This window comes from Psammomys obesus, unplaced genomic scaffold, assembly GCF_907164565.1.
Source record: "Psammomys obesus unplaced genomic scaffold, mPsaObe1.curated_primary_1811, whole genome shotgun sequence".
NCBI lineage: Eukaryota > Metazoa > Chordata > Mammalia > Rodentia > Muridae > Psammomys > Psammomys obesus.
This window is the reverse complement of record NW_026589137.1, coordinates 7,787,436-7,799,629: the sequence shown is the minus strand read 5'-3', so window position 1 is coordinate 7,799,629 and position 12,194 is coordinate 7,787,436.

The window sequence follows — 12,194 nt, the reverse complement described above, 5'->3', positions numbered from 1 at the left end:
AGAAGAAGAAGAAGAAGAAGAAGAAGAAGAAGAAGAAGAAGAAGAAGAAGAAGAAGAAGAAGAAGAAGAAGAAGAAAGGGAACTATGTGCAGTGGACATTTTCAATAGGACGATGCTGAACACATGATGTAGCTCAGTGAAACAGTGCAAAATTAGTATGAACATGTCCTTGAATGTGATCATCAGAATCACCACCACTCTCACTCCAAAAAGAAGTTAAGCAGAGACAGAGGATCAAGAGTAGCAATAAAGTAGTTTGGAAAACCAGCTAAGGTTCATGTCATTTACTACAAAGATAGCACTAATTAATGGAGTGTCTTAGAGCCTGGCAAGGTGGCACACACCTTTAATGACAGAACTCGAGATTCAGAGGCAGGCATGTCTCTGTCAAGTCCAGCCTGCTCTACAGAGTGAGTTCCAGGACAGGCAAGGGTACACAGAGAAAACTTGTCTTAAAAGAGAGAGGGAGGAGGAAGGGAGTACTTTTAGGAACAAAGGCTTGAACCTTGTTGTAAATATGTGCAATTTACCAAGCCTACTAAACATCCAAATAAACATGTAGGATAGGAAGACGGATAGATTTGTCTAGAGTTAAAATAACTTCCCTTGAGATAATAATGTGGGTATTATTGATATTTTATTAGTGGTTCTCATTTTTAGTGCATATTAAAGCACATCATCTGTTGCAGAGCATGATGGTATTCCACTGGGTAACTAAAACTTTCTAGAACTGCTAGAGTGGCAAGCAAGACAGTAAATATTAGGCAGCAATATTTGAAGTTTAGAAATTTAGAGAATTTAAGTAAAATAGCATAGGGCACACAACTAAGAAATACTTCAAATTAGACCTAGATCTGTCTGACTATAAAACCTGAGCTACCTTGGCTTTGGCCTGTTGCCTAAGAGGACTGTCTTTTAACACATACAGTACAAAGAGATACTTTATTATTATTTTTTGAGACACTTTATTAAGAAAGAAAAAAATGTCTTAAATGTGATTCTAGTATGGAGGAGTTGGAGGTAGCACTTTTTCTGAATAGATGTTTAGTGCTTCATTTACACTATTTTATTCCTGGTGAACTTTTTATAATTCCCATTTCTAACTGCCCAACTCCTCTTAAATAACAGAGGGACTATACAAAATAGGCCAATATCAGAATGCTGTCTACATGAATGCAAGTTGACACCAATTTTCCACCTCCCAAATACTGTTCTCTGGAGCTTCCTTTCAAAGGAGGAAAATCATCAGCATAAAGTGCTGCAGCCAAAGCCAGCAAATATTTTGACTCTTCCTACTTCTGCCTCCTTACATATCAGCAGCTCTGTATAATGAAATTCTAAATTATTTGTGTGCACACATAGCAACTCTTTATTTGCTGTTCGCTTTGAGAACTCAGCGGGGGGTTGATGCATTTAGAAAAGAGATCAACCCTGGGAGAATCTAATCTCATAAGAAGACAAAAAGAAAATTGAGGTTGAAAATGCTTCTCTCTACAGCTGAGGGAGATAGTAGTGATAAATTATCCTTCAGCTCTACCCCCTCTAGTTTTGAATATATTCTCAAACTAAGGATATGGGGTGAAGATGACTTCTTGGAAGGATCCAACCTACTGGGCCTCGTTGGAGATTGATTGTGAGTTCTATAAACAGCACACACTTCCTCCTAGTCCACTAAGTAGCATTCCTTCCCCATCTTATAAAATAATCCACTATCACTTTCCTTGAAACTTTTTCCCTGATCACCAAGCTGTCATGAGATTTAAAAAAAAAATCAATCTTGAAACTGATTGTTTTAAGTATTGAAACTATAGTATTGCACACTAGTATTGCAATGGAGACTGAATCCTAGACTCTAAAGAAAACATTTGCCATGGTTTAAAATATGTGGTTTTCTCTCAAACAAAGGTCCATGAATGCAGAACTTGGATTAATGATGGCAAAAGGGGTGCAGGACACAGAATCTTTTTAAGGATTGGACCTAGTGAGATGTTCTTGGGTGTTTTGATCCACAAACTTGGAAGGGGTTAAAATGGTTCTTTCATAGTTTTCTTGAAAACAAATTATTATAAAAACTTGAATCCAAACTTTGAGTCTCTAGATTGTGTAACAAGTTGTACTCTAAACTTTGCCATCAATCTTCATTTGATACTGCCAACAAGCCTCGATTAGCATTGAGCCAATGAATATCATGGCCTTGAACTTCAACAACTGTGAGCTTAAATGAAAGTCACTCCTTAACAAGTAGGCTCAGGTGTCTTGCTATAAAGACAAAACATTAACTATTATATTCATGGAATATTCTAAAAGAATCAGACACTTCTCTATAGTGAGGCTCATTTGACAATTTGTAAAGAATCTGATTTCTAAAAGCAGCATTGCTCAACCCATGGGGTCTTTGAGGTGCCCTTTTCACTCATTCTGACTCCCACTAGACCCATGGTTTCTCTTCCATTTCCTCACAAGTGCAGCCAGAAGAGACAGATAATAGTGTTCAAGAGTCTAATCCAAACCACAGGGCATAGGGAGAAACCAGTCTAGTCCAACATTTATGACAAAACAAGACTTGGTAAAAGTGAACCAGGCACAGGCAGGGATAATTTAAATTCATGCTGAAAATGGACTTTATTCAGGACTGATTGTTTCATAAGCGAAAAAAAATCCTTTTAAAATATGGCTCATTTTCTTAGAAACATGCATAAACATTCCATCCTCTACCTACAACAACTCTTTATTTTATTGTATTTTTGTTTTATTTTTCAATACATCATGACCACAGTTTTCCCTCATCCTACTCTCGAGCTCTGGGATTCCTTTAAATTAACATCCTCCTTTTTAATGCCATTCCCCCATCCCCTATCCCGACCACTGGCACTATTTCACTGGCAGGTATCTGTGCTGGAAGGGCAGCTGAACAGGTACCTCTTTTGAAGCAATATAATAGGAAATGTTAGTTTGGGAATTACAAACTACTCGTAGAATTGTTTTCCATTTACCCACATATCACCAAGCACTATTCTTTGACCTTAACCTGTCATATTCTGTTTCAAAGGAAGTTGACCAAAATTGACAATAGCAAAAGATTTATTTGCCATGTATCATCTGGCGGAGTCTGGCTAAGGGTGAGCACAGGATGACTATGAGGAAACACACAGAAAGTGAGATATCTATTAATCCACTGCCTCCTTCCATTTGTGTTTCATTTAGACAGAAATTGCATTCTGCTATCTAAAGTAACAACTCCTATCAGATGTCACTTTCCCTAACATTACAGTTATTACTGGCTTGCAATAATGCCATTTTTTACCTTTGCTTCTTCACTCTTAAAAATTAGATGGTTACCCTTCTTTTTTTTTAATATAAAAATAAAAATTTAATTAAAAGAACAAGGTAACTCAAGCTGACAAAAATTGACCTGCATGACACATTTTGATAATATCTACTGCCCATTCCTCTTCCTAATTCCTGTCAGATCCTCCCTACTTTCCCAACCTCCAACTTCTTTTTTTTTAATTTTATTTTTTTCTTATCAGTTACATTTTAATAACTCTATATCCCAGCCCTATCCCGATCCCTCATTCCCTCCCAGTCCCTCCCTCCCTCTCTCATCTCCACCGTGCCCCTTTCCAAGTCCACTGATAGGGGGGACCTCCTCCCTATTCATCTGATCCTGTTTTATCAGGTATCTTCAGTACTGGCTGCAAAGCTCTCCTCTGTGGCCTAACAGGACTGCTCCTCCCTTGGGGGGTAGGGAGGCCAAAGAGCCAGTCATTGAGGTCCTGTTAGAAATAGTCCTTGTTCCCCTCACTATGGGAAACCAATTGGATACTGAGCTACCACAGGCTACATCTGAGCAGAGGTTCTAGGTTATATTCATACATGGTCCTTTGGTTGCATGTCAGTCTCAGAAAAGACCCTGTGCCCAGATATGTTTGGTCCTTGTGGAGCTCCTATCCTTTTCTCATCAGACTAACTCCCCTTCTTTCTTATGATTCCCTGTACTCTGCCAAAGGTTTGGTCATGAGTCTTTGCTTTGAAACACTGCTAGTTAGAATCTTTCAAATGCGCTCAGTAGACTCCTGTCATATGTTCAATGTGCATCCCATCTGTCTTTCTAAATGAGGATTGATAATCTTACCCCATGTCTGCTCTCTTGATTATCTTTTTTAGGTGTATAGATTTCATTATGTTTATCATATCTTATAGGTCTATATAAGTGAGTATATACCATGTTTGTCTTTCTCCTTCTGGGATAATTCACTCAGGATGATCTTTTCTAGATCCCACCATTTGCCTGCAAATTTCATGATTTCCTCCTTTTTGATTGCTGAGTAGTATTCCATTGTGTAAAAATACCACAATTTCTGTACCAATTCCTCCGTTGATGGACATCTGGGTAGTTTCCAGGTTCTGGCTATTACAAATAAAGCTGCTATAAACATGGTTGAGCAAATATCCCTTTTGTGTACTTGAGCAAACTTTGGGTATATACCTAGCAGTGGTATAGTTTGGTCTTGAGGAAGCACTATTCCTAATTGTCTTAGAAATCGCCAGATAGATTTCCAGAGTGGTTGTATCAGTTTACATTCCCACCAGCAGTGGAGGAGGGTTCCCCTTTCTCCACAACTTCTCCAGCATGTGCTGTCCCTTGAGTTTTTCATCTTGGCCATTCTGATGGGTGTAAGGTGATATCTCAGGGTTGTTTTGATTTGCATTTCCCTGATGGCTAATGAGGATGAGCATTTCTTTAAGTGCTTCTCTGCCATTCGATATTCCTCTCTGTTTAGCTCTGTTCCCCATTTTTTAAGTGGATTACTTGGTTTGCTGCTTTTCAGCTTCTTTAGTTCTTTGTATATACTCGATATTAGTCCCCTGTCAGATAAAGGGTTAGTGAAGATTCTTTCCCAATCTGTACGCAGGCATTTTGTTTTGATGACAGTGTCTTTTGCTTTACAGAAGCTTTTGAGTTTCATGAGGTCCCATTTATTGATTGTTGCTCTTAGAGCCTGTGCTGTTGGTGTTCTGTTCAGGAAGTTGTCTCCTGTGCCAATGAGTTCTAGGCTGTTCCCCAATTTTTCTTCTAACAGATTTAGAGTATCTGGTTTTATGTTGAGGTCTTTGATCCACTTGGACTTTAGTTTTGTGCAGGGTGATAAATATAGATCTATTTTCATTTTTCTCCATGTGAACATCCAGTTGGACCAGCACCATTTGTTGAAGATGCTGTCTTTTTTCCATTGAATGGTTTTGGCTTCTTTGTCAAAAATCGAGTATTCATAGGTGTGTGGGTTTATTTCTGGGTCTTCTATGCGGTTCCATTGATCCTCCTTTCTGTTTTTATGCCAATACCATGCAGTTTTTATTACTATTGCTCTGTTGTACAACTTGAGATCGGGGATGGAGATACCTCCAGATGATCTGTTGTTGTACAGGAATGTTTTGGAGATTCTGGGTTTTTTTGTTTCTCCATATGAAGCTGAGAATCTTTTTTTCAAGGTCTGTAAAGAATTGAGTTGGTATTTTGATGGGAATTGCATTGAATCTGTAGATTGCTTTTGGCAGGATGGCCATTTTCACAATGTTAATCCTACCAATCCATGAGCACGGGAGATCTTTCCATCTTCTGATATCTTCCTCAATTTCTTTCTTCAGAGACTTGAAGTTTTTCTCAAACAGGTCTTTCACTTGCTTGGTTAGTGTCACCCCAAGGTACTTTATGTGGTTAGTGGCTATTGTGATGGGTGTTGTTTCCCTAATTTCTTTCTCGGCCTTTTTGTCTTTGGCATACAGGAGTGCTTCTGATTTTTTTGAGTTGATTTTGTATCCTGCCACATTGCTGAAGGTGTTTATCAGCTGGAGGAGTTTGCTGGTTGAATTTTTGGGTTCGCTCATATATACTATCATATCATCTGCGAATAGTGACACTTTTACCTCTTCTTTTCCGATTTGTATCCCCTTGATCCCCTTTAGTTGTCTTATTGCTCTGTCTAGGACTTCAAGTACTATGTTGAAGATGTAGGGAGAGAGTGGGCAGCCTTGTCTTGTCCCTGATTTCAGTGGGATTGCTTTAAATTTCTCTCCGTACAGTTTGATGTTGGCTATAGGCTTGCTGTATATTGCCTTTACTATGTTTAGATATGTGCCTTGTATTCCTGATCTCTCCAAGACTTTAAACATGAATAGGTGTTGGACAATGTCAAATGCTTTTTCAGCATCTAAGGAGATGATCATATGTGGTGAATTACATTGATGGATTTCCACATGTTGAACCACCCTTGCATGCCTGGGATGAAGCCTACTTGGTCGTGGTGGATGATATCTTTGATGTGTTCTTGGATTCGGTTTGCAAGTATTTTATTGAGTATTTTTGTGTCAATGTTCATAAGAGAGATAGGTCTAAAGTGCTCTTTTTTGTTGGGTCTTTGTGTGGTTTAGGTATCAGGGTGACTGTTGCTTCATAGAATGAGTTTGGTAATGTACCTTCTGTTTCTATTTTGTGGAATAGTTTGAGGAGAACTGGAGTTAGCACTTCTTTGAAGGTCTGGTAGAATTCCGTGCTAAACCATCTGGCCCAGGGCTTTTTTTGGAGGGGAGACTGTGAATGACTGCTTCAATTTCCATGGGGGATATAGGGCTGTTCAGTCTTTCTACCTGATCTTGACTTAATGTTGGAAGATGGAATCAATCAAGAAAATTGTCCATTTCATTTAGGTTTTCAAATTTTGTGGCATATAGGCTTTTGTAGAATGACCTAATGATTGTTTGAATTTCCTCTGTGTCTGTAGTTATGTCACCCTTTTCATCTCTGATTTTGTTGATTTCGATAGATTCTCTCTGCTTTTTAGTTACTTTGGCTATGGGTTTGACTATCTTGTTGATTTTCTCAAAGAACCAGCTTTTTGTTTCATTGATTCTTTGAATAGTTTTATTTGTTTCTAATTGATTGATTTCAGCCCTGAGTTTGATTATTTCCAGCCTTCTGCTCCTCTTGGGTGTATCTGCTTCTTTTTTTTTTTTTCTAGGGTTTTCAGTTGGGCCATTAAGTTTTTTGTATGTGATGTTACGAATTTCTTCTTGCAAGCACTTAGTGCTATAAATTTTCCCCTGAGCACTGCTTTCAATGTGTCCCATAAAGTTGGGTATGTTGTGCCTTCGTTTTCATTGAATTCTAGGAAGTCTTTAATTTCTTTCTTTATTTCTTCCTTAACCCAGCTGTCATTGAGTAACAAGTTGTTCAGTTTCCATGTGTGCGTAGGCTGTTTGTTGCTTCTGTTGTTGTTGAGGTCCAGCTTAAGTCCATGGTGGTCAGATAGAATACAAGGGATTATTTCAATCTTTTTGTATCTGTTGAGGCTTGCTTTATGACCAACTATATGGTCTATTTTGGAGAAGGTTCCATGCAGTGCTGAAAAGAATGTATACTCTTTTGAGTTTGGATGAAAAGATCTGTAGATGTCTATTAGGTCCATTTGATTTAGGTTCTCTGTAAGTGACCCTATTATTTCCCTATTTGTTTTCTGTCTAGTTGATCTGTCCCTTGGTGAGAGTGGAGTGTTGAAGTCTCTCACTATTAGGATTTTAGGATCAATGTGTGATTTAAGCTTTAATATTGTTTCATTTACGAATGTAGGTGCTCTTGTATTTGGGGCATAGATATTCAAAATTGTGATGTCCTCTTGGTGGATTTTTTCTTTAATGAGAATATAGTGGCCGTCCTTATCTTTTTTGATTAACTTGGTTGAAAGTCTATTTTATTAGATATTAGGATGGCTACTCCCGCTTGTTTTCTGGAACCATTTGCTTGAGAGACATTTTTCCAGCCCTTTACTCTGAGGTAGCGTTTATCTTTGTTGCATAGGTGTGTTTCTTGGATGCAACAGAATGATGGATCCTGTTTCCACAACCATTCTGTTAGTCTGTGTCTTTTAATTGGGGAGTTAAGTCCGTTGATGTTGATAGAAACTAGTGACCAACAATTGTTACTTACTTTAGATGTGGTGTTGGTGGTGTCACTGAGTTTCATTGCTTGTCTTCTTTTGGTTTTTTGTTGTGTAGTTATCTATTTCCTCTGTTTCCTTCGATGTAGTTGTTTTCTTTGGTTTGGAGTTTCCCTTCTAGTAACTTCTGTAAAGCTGGGTTACTATGTAGATATTGTTTAAATTTGATTTTGTCTTGGAATATCTTGAATTCTCCATCTATGTTGATTGAAAGTTTTGCTGGGTATAGTAGTCTGGGTTGGAATCTGTGGTCCCTTAAGGACTGTATGATTTCTGTCCAGGCCCTTCTGGCTTTCATAGTTTCTGTTGAGAAATCTGGTGTGATTCTGATAGGTCTACCTTCATATGTTACTTGGCCTTTTTCCCTTGCTGCTTTTAGAATTTTTTCTTTGTTTTGTAGGTTCAGTGTTTTGACTATGATGTGACGTGAAGAATTTCTTTTCTGGTTTAGTCTACTTGGTGTTCTGTAGGCCTCTTGTATGTTTATGGCCATCTCCTTCTTTAAGTTGGGAAAGTTTTCTTCTATAATTTTCTTGAAAATATTTTCCGGACCTTTGAGCCTGATGTCTTCTTTTTCTTCTACTCCTATTATTCTTAGGTTTTGTCTTTTCATGGTGTCCTTGATTTCTTGGATGTTTTGTGTTTGGAACTTTTCTGGTTTTATTTTTTCTTTGAGAGACATGTCAATTTCCGCAAGTGTATCTTCGGTTCCTGAGATTCTTTCTTCCATCTCTTGTATTCTGTTGGTGATGCTTACCTTTGAAGTTCCTGATCTTTTCTCTATGTTCTCCAGCTCCTGGTTTTTCTCTATTTGCGTTTTCTTTATTGATTCTAATTCTGTTTTCATGTCTTGCACCATTTCCTTCATCTGTTTGAATGTGGACTCCTGCTTTTCAAAGATAGCTTCTATTTTTTTGTCTGTTTCCTCTCTATGTATCACTAATTGTGCCTCTACTTCTTTGGGTATAATAGCCTGTATTTCTATGAGAGCTTTGTTTATTTCTTCTTTATTTGCCTTCATTTGTGTGGACATTTCTTTGAGAGCTTTGTGCATTTCTTCTCTGTTTGCCTCAATTTTCGTGGTCATTTCTCTGAGTGCACGATTTGTTTCCTATTGGTTAGTCTCGATTTCTTTGGTTATTTCTCTGAGGGCTTTGTTCATTTCATCTCTATGGGCCTCTAATAGCTGGAGAAACATAGTTTTGAGGTCGTTTTCTTGTATATCTAGTGAATTGAAGTGTCCATTGTTTTGAGGGGTTGCTGGTGAGGTCATTATGTTCTGATTTTTGTTGGGAGTGTTCTTACGTCTGCCTCTAGCCGTCTGGTTATTTATAATCTTCACTGTTTGTTCCTCGAGTTTGTAGTTTGGGCTATGATCCTCTCTTTCTGATTTCTGGACTGTTTTTTCAGGAAGATGAGAGAGGTTCACTGCTTTGGGGATGTGCACTGTGTTTTCAGTTTTGCCTAAGTAAAGAATGTGACGCTGGCACTATACGTGTGCGCTTTTAGGGGGCGCAGTGTGCATGTGCGGATTCTCTGAGTATTGCAGTGGCCTGCAAGCCACTATTACGCAGTTCTGACTGAGATCCAGGGGTTGTTTGCCTGGATTACCCTGGTGGACCCGCAAGGCAGAGGCTTCAATGTCGCTATCCCAAGAATCCCTCTGATGCCCACACTAGGAGTGTGGGTGGCAGGGATCTCGTCTGGTTGCTTCTGTGGAGACGCCCTGGGTCTGGGGCAATCTCTCCCTAGAAGGCTCACTCACTCTCTTTCACGACCAGTTGGAATGCACAGGGGTTCCCCTTGCTCACTACTATCTGTTTTAGTCCTGCTGCGGAAGTTCACGGGTAGGCTAACAGTCAGCTCTGTGACACTGTGGCAGCAGGACTCGGTGTCCACCTTTCCTGTGTGCTGCCTCTTTGTCCTTTCCCTCTGCCAGGAGGGGTTATGTTGACTGGTCCCTGGGTGGCGCGGGAAAGAGTTAGGATGAGTATACTCAATCCCAGATCCCGGGCCCAGATCTCTCTGCCAGAAGCAGCCTAGCGGTAGAATCTATGCTTGCTGATCCCAAGTGAGTACTGGGTAGGGTTGAGTGTCCTCAGATCCAGAGCTTGGGTTTCTCTGCTATGGGCCGCTGGGTGAGCTGGAGAGAGGGTGCTGTGTCCTTGGCAGGCTGCCTCTCTGTCCTTCCCCTCTGACCTTCCCCTCTGCTAGGGCAAGCTTATGGAGGTGCTCTCAGGGGAGTGGGATGGCTACCCTTCTATTCCTAGAATTTTTATGCCCCACATTTTTCCATCTATTTATTTATTTATTTAATCATTTTATAGGCTGATCACAGCTCCCTTCCTACTCTCCTCCCAGTCTCAAACTCACACCCACTTCAGCCCATTCCCTCCTCATACCATGAGAACCACCTATCCTGGAACATCAAATTAGAGCAAGGCCAAATGCGTCTCTCCCACTGTGGCCAGACAAGGTAGCCCAGATAAGGGGAAAGGGAATCAAAGACAGGGAACAGAGTCAGAGACAGGCCCTACTCCAATTTTTAGGGGACCACCATGATAATCAAGTAGCCCATCTACTACATATGTGTAGGGGGCCTAGGTCCAGTCCCTGAATGTTCTTTGGTTAGTGGTTCAGTCTTTATGAGCCTCCATGGGCCCAGGTTAGTTTACTAAATAGGTCTTCTAGTGGTATCCTTTAACATTCTGGCTCCCTCAATGCTTCCTCTCACACTTCCACAAGACTCCCTAAGATCTGGCTATTGTTTGTCTTTGAGTCTTTCCATCTGTTTCCATCAACTGCAAGATGAAACCTCTCAGAAGACAGTTATGTTAGAGTCCTCTCTGCAAGCATATCAAAATATCATTAATATTGCCAGGGGTTTGCTCTCTCGCATGGGGTGGTTCTCAAGTTGGGCCAATCATTGATTTGATATTCTCTAAATCTATCATCAATCTATATCCCTACACTTCTAGGTAGAAAACTTTTGAGTCGAAGGTTTTATGAGTGGGTTGATGTCTCCCTTTCTCCACTGTAAGTCCCACCTAGCTACAGGAGGTGGTGATTTCAGGCTACATAACCCCCTTGGAAATAAGTCTGGTGGTTTCTCAGAAAACTGGGAATAGTTCTATCTCAAGATCTAGCTATACCACCCCTGGGCATATACCCAAAATATGCTCTACCATACCACAAGGACACATGCACAACTATGTTCATAGCAGCTAATTAGTAATAGTCAGAAATTGAAAGCAACTTACAATGGATTTTTAAAAAGTGGTATATTTACAAAGTAGAATACTACTCACATATTAAAAACAAAGACATCATACAATTGGCAGGCAAATGGATGGAACTAGAAAAGATCACCCTGAGAGAGGTAATCCAGACCCAGAAAGAATCACCTGGTATGTACTCACTTATAAGTTGATATTATCTTTAAAGTACAGGATAACCATGCTATAATCCATAAACCCCCTAAGTAACAACGAGTGCCCAAGTGATGATGCTTGAATCTCCCTAATCTCCCTCAAAGGGGAAAATAAAATAGCCATCTGATGTAGATGGAGGGAGAGAAACTGTCTGTGAGAGAGAAGCAAGTGTGGGAGAGTGGGGTGGGAAGGACTGGGAGAGAGAACAGAAATTGGTAGGTGTCCATCTCTGGTACAGGGTAGGCTCCTGGGAGTCTTTAAGAATGACCCTAGCTGACAGAATTTTTCGTTATTGCTGGTAGGTATCCTTTACCCTACATGGACCATCATATGTGGCTCTATTGTTACACTTATCTCATGCAAACTCATTGAGTATTAACAGTGTTTGACTGTAAGATACTTGGGAATAAATCACCTGCACAAGTTCTGTGCCAAAGAATTACAAACAATACCATAGCCTGAAAAATTAATCACCTAATTGAATTGCCTTTTCTAAGATAGTAATCTGTCTTTTCTGGCCATTTAACATGTTTTTCATATACTGCACTCTCTTTTTTGTTTTATTTTTTAATTATTACAATTTATTCACACTTTATCCCAGCTTTAATCCCCTCCCTCATTCCCTCTCAATCCCACTCTCATTCTCTCTTCTCCTCCCATGCCCCTACCCCAGCCCACAAATAGGGGAGTTCCACCTACCCATCCATCTGACCCAAGCCCCTAACAGGTCTCATCAAGAATGGTTGCTCTGTCTTGTTCTGCAGCCTGG